The following is a 10,845-nucleotide window of genomic DNA, read 5'->3' on the forward strand; positions in this document are numbered from 1 at the left end:
GGATACAATTGTCATATTAACAGCATTTGATCTTCCAGTCTGTTGACAGGGAATATCCTTTTATTTATGTACATCTTCTTTGGTTTCTTTCAGTAATGTTATATAGACTTTTTGTGTGTGTACAAATTTCATTACATACTTGGTTAAATTCATTTATAGATATTTGATTCTTTTACTTGCTATTGTAAATGGAATTTTTTTCTTGATTTTCTCTTTAGATTGCTCAGTACTAGTGTATGGAAACTACAGGTATTTTTTGTGTTAATCTTTTACCCTGCCACTTTGCTGAATTAGATCTAATGGCTGTGTTGTAGATTTTCCAGTATTTTCCCTATATTGGTTCATGTCATCTGCAAATAGGGAACGTTTTGTGTCTTCCTTTCCAATTTAGAGCCATTTTATTGCTTCCTCTTGCCTAATGGCTCCAGCTAGAACTTCCAGCACAATACTGAGTAAGACGGTGGCAGTGGGTGTTCTAATTTCCCAACGGGCTGCTGATGCAAAGTACCAGAAATGTGTTGGCTTTTATAAATGGTTTTTATTTGGGGTAAAAGCTCACATTTCCAAGGCTTTGAAAAGTCCAACACAAGGCACCATAAGGTGCTTTCTCATGGAAGTCAGCTGCTGTGGGTCCTGCCCTGTTGCCACAGTAGAGAAGCAAGATGGCACCCATCTCTAGAGCTCCCTGCCTTCCCCTCCAGAATCTCCCATCCCCTGGAGCTCAGCTATGAGTGACCAGGCACAGGGATTGTCTCCTTCCAGGACTCCTGTATCATTCTCCGCTGCTCTGCTCTCTTCCCAAGTTCAGCTGTGCTCTCAGGCACCCAGCAGCTCCTCTCCTCGTGAGCTGCTCCCTGGACCAGCCTCTTGGGGGCTTGGTGCTTAAGGAATCTGTGGTCTCAAGTTGCAGAACTGAATGCCTGCTCCTTTATCCTGAGTCTCTCTACATCAGACCCAGGAAGAGGGCGGAGATTCAACACGAATCACACCCTGCTGACGTAATCCAGTGAAATGGGCCTCACACCCAAGGAATGGATTAGTTTAAAACATAAAATTTCTCTTTTTGGGGCTCATAAAATAATTTTCACAGGAATGCATTGGTTTAAAACACAATATTTCTCTTTTTGGGATTCCTAAAATAATTTCAAGCTGCCACAGTGGGCATCCCTTTGTTGTGCCTAATCTTAGGGGAAAGTTTTCTATCTTTTGATGTTGAATATGATACTAGCTGTGGGCTTTTCATATTGTGTCCTCTATCATGTTGAGGAAGTTTCCTTCTATTCCTAGTTCTGGGTAGTTTTATTTAGAAGGGATGGTGGATTTTTTTTCAAGTGCTTTTTCTCCATTATTTGTGATCATTGTTCTATCAATGTGATGAAATGCATTCATCACTTGATTCTTGTTTTGAACCACCATTGCATGGCAGGTAACATTAGGTGGTAACTCAGAATTCCAGAAAGGGCAACTAACAACAGAGATTGTGTACAGATAGATACACATACACACAAAAACACTTCCTGTCCATCTGAAAGACTGCCTCGAAAATTACTTTTAATTCAGTACTGACAACAATGAATTCTCTCAGTTTTTGTTCATCTAGAACAGGGGTTCTTAACCCTTTTTTTCCCACAGACCCCTTTGCCAGTCAGATGAAAACCATGGACCCCTTACTAAGTCCACACAATCCTGTGTATTATTTAATAAATATACCACACCTGCACCAACAAGTCCCCACAAAAATAATTTTTTTAATTTAAATTTGAGCTCATGGACCCCTTGTTAAGAACCCCTTATCTACAAGATCCTTTATAGTATAATTTTTAACAATATTGATTTTCCAATCCATGAGCAAGGTCTATTCCTCCATATCTTTAGTTCTGCTTTTATTTCCCTTTGCAATGTGTTGCAAAGTTGTCAGGGTAAAGGATTTTCATCCTTTTCATTAAATCTATTTCCAAATATTCTTTTCCACATTTAAATGAAGCTTTTTAAATATTAGAATAATTTTTAGTTCATGAAAAGCTGAAAAGCTAGTACAGGCAGTTGCAGTTATCCTTCACCCAGTTTCCCCTACAGTTAGTACTTACACAAGCATGGTAATTTGTTGCAACTAAGAAATAATGGTTCATATATTATACTTGCCAAATCTACAGACTTTATTTGGATTTCGGTACATTTTCCACTATGTCCTCTTCTTTATCTGTTCCAGAATCCAATCCAAGGACCCACATGGTGTTAGGTAAGGATTTTACAATATTGTGACAACTGATAAATATTTATACGTGGAGGATTTTCAAAATTTCATTTTCTAGTTGCCATCACTAGTATATAGTAGTAAAATTGATACTTATGTGCTGACCTTGCATCCTATGGCCTTGTTAAATTCACTTCTTAATTCTGGTAACTTTTTGGAGATTTTTTTGTGGTGTTCTAACATAGACGATCATCCTGTTGCAAATAATGGCAGTTTCACTTCTTCCTTTACTTTCTATATGCCTTCCATTTAACTTCATGCCTTCTTCCACTGCTTAGGATGTCCAGAATGAGGTTAAATAAAAATATTGTACCCAAGTGCAATGGCAAAGACCAAAAAAGAATGAAGGTCCAACAATGAGCCCTTGATACTAATGACTATGCTTGTGAGCTTGTGCACCTGAAATAAGAACAAGGCCTACAGCTACAGGGTGCCTAAGAGTTACCTCCTGAGAGCCTCCGTGTTGCTCAAATATGGCCAGTCTCGAAGCCAAACTCAGCATGTAAATGTGTTGCCTTCCCGCCAGCATGGGACATGACTCCCAGGGATGAGCCTCCCTGGTGCCGAGGGATTACTACCAAGTACCAGCTGATGATGTAACTAGAAAATGACCTTGAATAAAAGGGTCAACTTGGACCAGCAGAATATCTCAGTCTACATATAATACCAGGAGTTAAAAATGCTTTTTGACCTGAATCAAGGGGGAAATAGAAAGGACAAATGAGTTTAAACGGCTATGAATCTCCAAAAAGAGCCGGGAGGTTATCAGAGGGGTTGCCCTTATGCACACCTCAGCAGAGTCCCAGAGACAGATAAAGTAGATACAACCCCGGGTATTGGTTCTTCTGAGGGCTACAGAGACCCACAGGTTCTGTGGTCATGGCAGATGGAGTTCAGTGCCATGTCAGATGGCCCTTCTTTGGAGTTTGTGTTTCTGTGTTATGGAGCTGGACTCAGACGTGATCTTTTTTTTTTTTTTTTTTTTTTTTTCAGTGTTGGTGGAATGACTTTATTTTCTTGGAAAGCAACAACTAAGTGCTTTTTTGTAAACTAAGAAGGAAGATACCCATTAAGTGGTGAGGCTATACATTTTGTTCCCAAGGTATCTATGTGTACAGGATTGCCTATCACATGCCAAGCCGTTAAGTGAAAGGTGGGAGAAATAGCCAAAACCTTTGGAATTGAAGATAATTTCAAAGCAACAAGAGGCTGATATGACTGTTTCATGCATCTTTTTTAGACTATCATTTTTTTGTCATAGTTTTAATGGCACTACTTTTTCTTTCTTAATAGCATGTAAAATAATGGTGCTGCATAGACTCACCAGTGACTTAGATTAGATGAAAATTCTGGGTTAAATGAAGTTAGTCAGATTCCTTTCAGGATTTCTTGGAAACTTATGAGTGCTTATGTGCTCAATGAATTATCAGGAAGGGACAGTGTGAGGAAGCATCTCTTGGAAGTAGTATATTCTGTAACATGTTGCAATATAATTATTACCTTTTCTCTGTAAAGAGGTCTTCCAGGGAGTTTTTTTTTTTTAAGATTTCTTTCTTTCTTTCTCTCCCCTCCCCCCCTCCACCCTGGTTGTCTGTTTTCTGCGTCTATTTGCTGCATCTTCTTTGTCTGCTTCTATTGTTGTCAGCGGCACGGGAATCTGTGTTTCTTTTTGTTGCGTCGTCTTGTTGTGTCAGCTCTCCGTGTGTGCAGCACCATTCCTGGGCAAGCTGAACTTTCTTTGGCACTGGGCGGCTCTCCTTACAGGGCGCACTCCTTGCGCGTGTGGCTCCCCTACGCGGGGGACACCCCTGTGTGGCACGGCACTCCTTGCTCGCATCAGCACTGTGCATGGGCCAGCTCCACACGGGTCAAGGAGGCCCGGGGTTTGAACTGCAGACCTCCCATGTGGTAGGCGGATGCCCTAACCACTGGGTCAAGTCCGCCGCTCCAGGGAGTTTCTTAAAGCTTATCTTGGTGACAAAATGGCACCCATCACTTCCTCCAGTTCTCTCTGCCTCTTAGCTTCCAAGATGCTCTATTCTCTGGGTGCCAACCTTACTTGAAACTTCCCTTTTCTCTTGCCTTATCTGCCAGTTTGTCTTTTTTTTTAAATATTTATTATTATTATTTTTAATTACATTAAAAAATATATATGAGGTCCCATTCAACCCCACCGCCCCCGCCCCCCACTCCCCCCACAGCAACACTCTCTCCCATCATCGTGATACATCCATTGCACCTGGTAAGTTCATCTCTAAGCATCACTGCACCCCATAGTCAATGGTCCACATCATAGCCCAGACTCTCTCACGTTCCATCCAGTGGGCCCTGGGGGGATCTACAGTGTCCCGTAATTGTCTGTGAAGCACTATCCAGGACAACTCCACGTCCCGAAAACGCCTCCACATCTCATCTCTTCCTCCCGTTCCCCACACCCAGCAGCCCCCATGGCTACCGTTCCAACACCCATTCCACATTTTCTCTGTGGACATTGGATTGGTTGTGTCCATTGCACACCTATGTCAAGTGAGGGCTTAGATTCCACATGGGTACTGGATGCACTCTTCCCGCTTCTAGTTGTAGACACTCTAGGCTCCATGTTGTGGTGGTTGACCTTCTTCAACTCCATGTTAGCTGAGTGGAGTAAGTCCAATAAGTCAAAGTGTAGGAGCTGAAGTCTGTTGAGGCTCTGGGCCTGGGTGTCATATTATCAGTCCAGAGATTCAAATCCCCTACATATATCTTAAACCCAGCACCAACTACAATTCCAATAAAGTAGCATGCAAGTCTTGTGAAAAGAGATCCCCTCTGAGTCCATTTCTGTCACGCAGAAACACCAGCTCCAAAGAAGGGCTATCTGTCATGGCAGTGAACCCCTTCTGCCATGACCATAGAGCCCGTGGGTCTCTTTATCCCTCAAAAGAACCAATACCTGGGGTTGTATCTACCTTATCTGTCTCTTAGACTCTGTTCAGTTGTACATAGGGGTATTCCTTCTGACAACCTCCAGACTCTTTTTTAGAGACTCACAGCCTTATAATCTCATTTCTCCTTTCCATTTCCCCCTTACATTAGGTCAAACCGCTTCCCGAAGTCATGTTATTATATGTAGACAGGTATATTCTGCTGTTCCGCATTGAATCTTTAATTCAAGGTCATTTTCTAGTTGCTTCTTCAGCTGGTATGTGGTAGTGATCCCTCGGTGCCAGGGAGGCTCATCCCCGGGTGTCGTGTCCCACGCTGGGGGGAATGCATCACATCTACACGCTGAGTTTGGCTGTGAGAGTGGCCACATTTGAGCAGATGTGATCTTTTTTCACAACCTTCTCCTATTACTTTACCAGAATTGTAGTTGGTGCTGGGGTTTAATATATACCCAGGGGATCTGAATCTCTGAACTGACCACATGATAGCCAGGCCCTGAGCCTCAACAGACTTCAGCTCCTACACTCTGGTTTATTGGACTTACCCCACTCAGTTAACATGGAGTTGAAGAAGGCCAACCACCACACCATGGAGCCAAGAGTGCCTACAACTAAAAGCAGGAGGATTGCATCCAGCATCCATGTGGAATCTAAGCCCCCTCTTGACATAGATGTGGAATGGACAAACCAATCCAAGGTCCACAGGATGGAGGAATAGACTATGGATTAGAGTGGACTTACTGATATTCTATTCATGAACTATTGTGATTAATAATTGAAGAAATTGTGGCATTGGTGTGGAGAAAGTGGCCACAGTGGCTGCTGGGTGTGGGGAATGGGAGGAGGAGATGAGATGTGGGGGCGTTTTTGGGACTTGGAGTTGTCCTGTGCGGTCACCCCTTGGGCTGAAGTGTGGTTTGCTGGCCTGGCAAGGGGAGCGGCCGTGGTAGGCCTAATTCCGCTGCCCCCATAATAGGGTGGTTGGTCGGGCCCACCGCCACCCCTGAAGGAAGCTCGGCATGGGCGCAGAGTGCCCTCGGGTCTCCCCTTCTCGGCAGCCATGCTTCCACGGCCGCCCCTCCTCCCGGATGGTGCCACACGATGCCTGTGGGGCGGCACCCTTCTTCTTCCTTCTCCCTGCGCAGGCGCAGGGTGGAAAATTCCAGTCTGCCCTTTTCCCCTCCCCCGACAGCAGCAACAGCCAGGCGTGGGCGGAAAAATCCAGTCTGCCCTTTTCCCTCCCCCGACAGCAGCAACAGCCAGGCGTGGGCGGGAAACTCAAGTCTGCCCTCCACCCCAGCAACAGCAGCCACCAATCCCTAAACCCTGCCCCTTCCCCCAGCAACAGCGACAGCCAATCCCTAACCACCACCCCTCCCCCATCCAGTACCGCCCACTGACCTTTCGCCGGCAACCAATCAGAACAGGGCGTGGCTTCGACCAATCAGCCTTCCCCAGCCCCTATAAAACTGTTGCCTCTCCCTCAATAAAGTGGACTTGCGTGTTTACCTTGTCTCCGCGGTAGTTCTTCTGCCATGCGCCCTCCAGTCCTGAGAGCCCCCGACAAGGGCCTGGCCTCCCTTGTCCCCAGTTCGTCGCCTGCTTCTCCGGGCGACCCCTTCGTCGCCTGCTTCTCCAGGCGACCCCTTCGTCGCCAGCTTCGCCGGGCGACCCCGTCAGCCAAACCGCGCAACCCCTTGTGAGACCGACCCCTCATCCCAAGCGGGACCGACCCCTTGTCCCAAGCGGGACGGACCCCTCATCCCAAGCGGGACCAACCCCTCGTCCAGAGCTGGACCGACCCCTCGTCCGCAGCCAGACCCCACCTCTACCAACCGAGCAAGCCGCCGCAGTCCTGGGTGGTGTTGCAGGGACAATTACCAGACATTTTGGCCCATGGCCCACTGGATGGAACATGGGAGAGTGTGGGCTGTGGTGTGGACCATTGACATTGAGGTGTGGCGATGCTCAGAGATGTATTCGCCAAGTGCAGTGGATGTGTCATGATGATGGAGGGGAGTGTCGCTATGGGGGGAGTAGTGGGGTGAGGGGGGTGGGGGGGTGTATGAGGACCTCATATTTTTTTAATATAATATTTTAAAAATGAGTAAAGACAAAAAAAATAAATGGGATTGTGGCTGAAAAAGGTAGTCTGGGGGAGTAAATGTCAGTGGAAAGAAAGCTAAAGAATTATGTAGGGACTGAGTAACACAGTGAACCCAGAGGTGGAGGAGAAATGTGGTTAAGGGTACAAATGCAAGAGAGTCCTTCTGTGAGCTAGAGCAGATGTACATCACTATTGCAGGGTGATGGAAACACGGAGAAGCATGGGAAAACTACAATTGGTGTGACCTATAGACTGTAGTTAACAGCAAATACTATAATATTCTTGCATCAATGCCAAAGCTGTACTGTGTTGATAATGGAGGTGTATGGAAAAAGTGTGCCAAATGTATGGTAAGGACCTTGATTGATGGCAACAATCTGATGATATTATCTCATAATCAGTAACAAATGTTCCACCAGGGTATGGAGTTGTATGGGAAATCTACACATCTATATGATTGTTTTGAAAGTTCACAATATCTGTAGCAAAAATATATTTTGAAAATTAGTATGGGTTGGGGGAAAATACACCAAATGTAAGATTTTTAAAAAGATGTAAAATATTAATTGTGCATTGTGATATTTAGCATTATAAATTGTTCTTTATTTCACTTAAAAATATATTGTTAGTGGACCTCTCTAAGTAGTTCATCTTAGGAAGAAAGCATTTAGCCTGTCATCATTGAGTATGATGTTAGCACAGACTTTCATTGATGCCTGGATCCTCTAGAGGAATCTGCTTTCTATTCCTAGTTTCCTGAGACATTTTGTCTCAAAAGGTGTTGCATTTTGGCAAATGCTTTTTCTGGGTCTGCAGTAATGGTGACATGGTGCCTGTGCCTCATTCTATTAATTTGGAGAACTGTGATAATTTGCAAATATTAAACCACCTTTGTGTTCCCAGCTAGTCCAATTAGGCATGATCTATAATACTGTTTATGGAGTTTTACATTTGGTTTGCTCCCTCACATTTTGTTTGGATTTTTAAGCCCAGGATCATGAGGGACAGTGTTCTTGACTTCTCTTTCCTTGTGATGTCTTTGCCTGGTTTTGAATGAGGGTAACGCTGGACTCATACAGGAATTGGGAATTCTTCCTCCTTTAATATGTAAGAGGGTTTGTGTAGAAATGATACTATTTTTCATTATGTGTTTGATACAATTCAGCAATGAGACCTTCTGGGCTTGGAGTTTATTCTATGCGAAGGGTTTCAAATACTAATTCAAGTTCTATAATTGATAAAGGGATGAACAAAATTTCCTGTTTGTTCATTTGTACTTTGTGTTTTCAAGGAAACTTTTCATTTCATCTAGGTTGGAAAACTTCTTGGCATATTTCCTTCTCCTTTTACTTTCTAAGGAGTCTGTTCAGATATCCTTTCTTTCAGTCCTGATATTGGTAAATTGTGTCTTTTTAATCTTGGTCTAGCCATGGTTTATAAGATGTATTGATATTCCCCTATGAAGCAACCTTTTAGTCTCATTCTTTTTCTCCATGTTCTATCTTACTGATGTTTGTTCTTATCTTTCTCATTTCCTGTTTGCTTTGGACAACTGTAGAACTCATCTCTTTCATCATCCTCATCTCAGCAACCATAAATCCTTGCTGTATCTGTTCTCCATGCCTGAAAAACGTTGTTTCTTATATTTATCTGAATTTGAAGCTATTTCTGGCAGGTTGCCATTTCTACATCATGATCCAGAGCAGAATTCCAAAGCAAATATCTAATTCAATGTTATACTTTTAACCTCTGAGAAGTATATTTTTTTCCTTCACGGAACAGCTAGGTCATTTTTAGTTTTCCATGTTCTGCAGGAATTTTCAAGCCAAGCATTTTCTTCTTTACACAAAATTATTAGGATTATGTTATGCTCTACATCTCATAATTGCAATGTTGAAGCTTTCTGAGCCTCTCTTTTATCTCTTCTTTCCGAGTCTTGATCGTGTTGATTTTTTTCTATTTCATTCATCTATTTCTTGCTATGAGCTGCACATCTTCCTTGTGAAATCATTTCAAATCTTTCACACAGAGGTTAAATATGGACTTCTCTAAAAGCTCTTGGTTCCTTCTTCCAATTTTCAGATCACCACCAATCCATGATATTACAGGCTAAATCCATGGCTTGAAGTTACTTTGTTCCACAGGTGAGGCACATCTGGACAACAAACCACAGGAGGGCTGGCTGGTGGTTACAATTCCTCAGCAACACTTGCTTCCCCCTTCCCACCACTCAGCCGCCCCCCCCCCCCCATTGGCTAAAAGGCACGTTTCCTCAGATCACTCTTCTTTGGGGGAAGAGACAGATTTCTTTTGTTCCTCCCTTACTCTGAGGCTATGAACCTTTGGGTTCCTAGATTTCCAGGGTGGTGGACTGACTGCTACTTCACTCCCATAAGTACAAGGTTTGGTATCAGCTCCTGTCTACTTCAGCGTGTGAGGCAAGAAACCAAAGATACGATTTTCAGATTTGACAAATGCCCTCGGGATGAAAGCATCTTTTCTTTCTAGAAGGCTTTCCATGTGGATGTTTTAGTCTAAGCGATCATTCTCTTTTTCTTTAATATGAATTGGATCCTCTTATATTTTACATATTCTTTGTTGTTGTTTTTATTGGTTTTTTTTACTTTTTAAATTAAAGCTAATAGATCACAAAGAACATTACATTAAAAAACATAAAAAACCCATAAACATAAAAAGTTCCCATATACCCCATTCCTGATCTCCCCACCCCATCCTATCATTTTTGTAAATTGTGGTTTTAAAAAATATATACACAACCAAAAAAAGTTACATTAAAAAATATGAGGTACCCATATACCCCCCACCTGACCCCCGCCCCACTCTTCCCACACCAACAACCTCTCCCATCACTGTGGCACGCTCATCACACTCAGTGAACACATTCTGGAGCACGGCTGCACCACGTGGATAATAAATAGTTTGCCCTGTAGTTCACACTCTCTGCCAGTACATTCGGTAGGCTATGGCAGGATATATAAAGTCCAGCATCTGACCCTGCATCACATTCGAGGCAACTCAAAGTCCCAAAAATGCCCCCATATTACATGTCTTCTTCCCTCTCCCTGCCCTCAGCAGCTACTGTGGTCACTTTCTCCACATCAATGCTACAATTTCTTCTATTACTAGTCACAATAGTTTCATAGTAGAATATCAGTAAGCCCACCATTATCCATATTTTATCCTCCATTCTGTGGACCCTGGGATGGTGATGTCCACTCCACCTCTAGATCAAGAGGGAGCTTAGATTCCACATGGATGATTTTACCTGTTATTTTCAGTTCTCTTCAGTGGAAGATAAAGCCTTAAAAGTGCACCCCCCATATTGCTGAAAATGGAATCCCCTTAACTACCCATTAACTCCTTCCTGGCACTGGACACCAGGGTAAGCGCGGGAACACGGTCCATCTCCACCAGCACTTCTCAGCATGGTCAGGGGCCAGCGCTGCTCTGTGGACCGTTTACCAGCCACAGTGAGATCCAGATGGAAACTGAGCCTGAGAGCAACAAGGAGCCTCTACCTTATCATGCCCCAGAGTGGA

At 43.6% G+C, this 10,845-nt stretch overlaps 1 protein-coding gene across 1 annotated transcript in view; it reads left to right on the forward strand.

Moving 5' to 3' along the window:
* The window catches only part of LOC101442557 (saoe class I histocompatibility antigen, A alpha chain-like), a 1,048,500-nt gene that overhangs the window by 783,979 nt on the left and 253,676 nt on the right, over positions 1 to 10,845 (forward strand). The window lies entirely within an intron of this gene.

The sequence above is a fragment of the Dasypus novemcinctus genome, chromosome 22 (assembly GCF_030445035.2).
Source record: "Dasypus novemcinctus isolate mDasNov1 chromosome 22, mDasNov1.1.hap2, whole genome shotgun sequence".
NCBI lineage: Eukaryota > Metazoa > Chordata > Mammalia > Cingulata > Dasypodidae > Dasypus > Dasypus novemcinctus.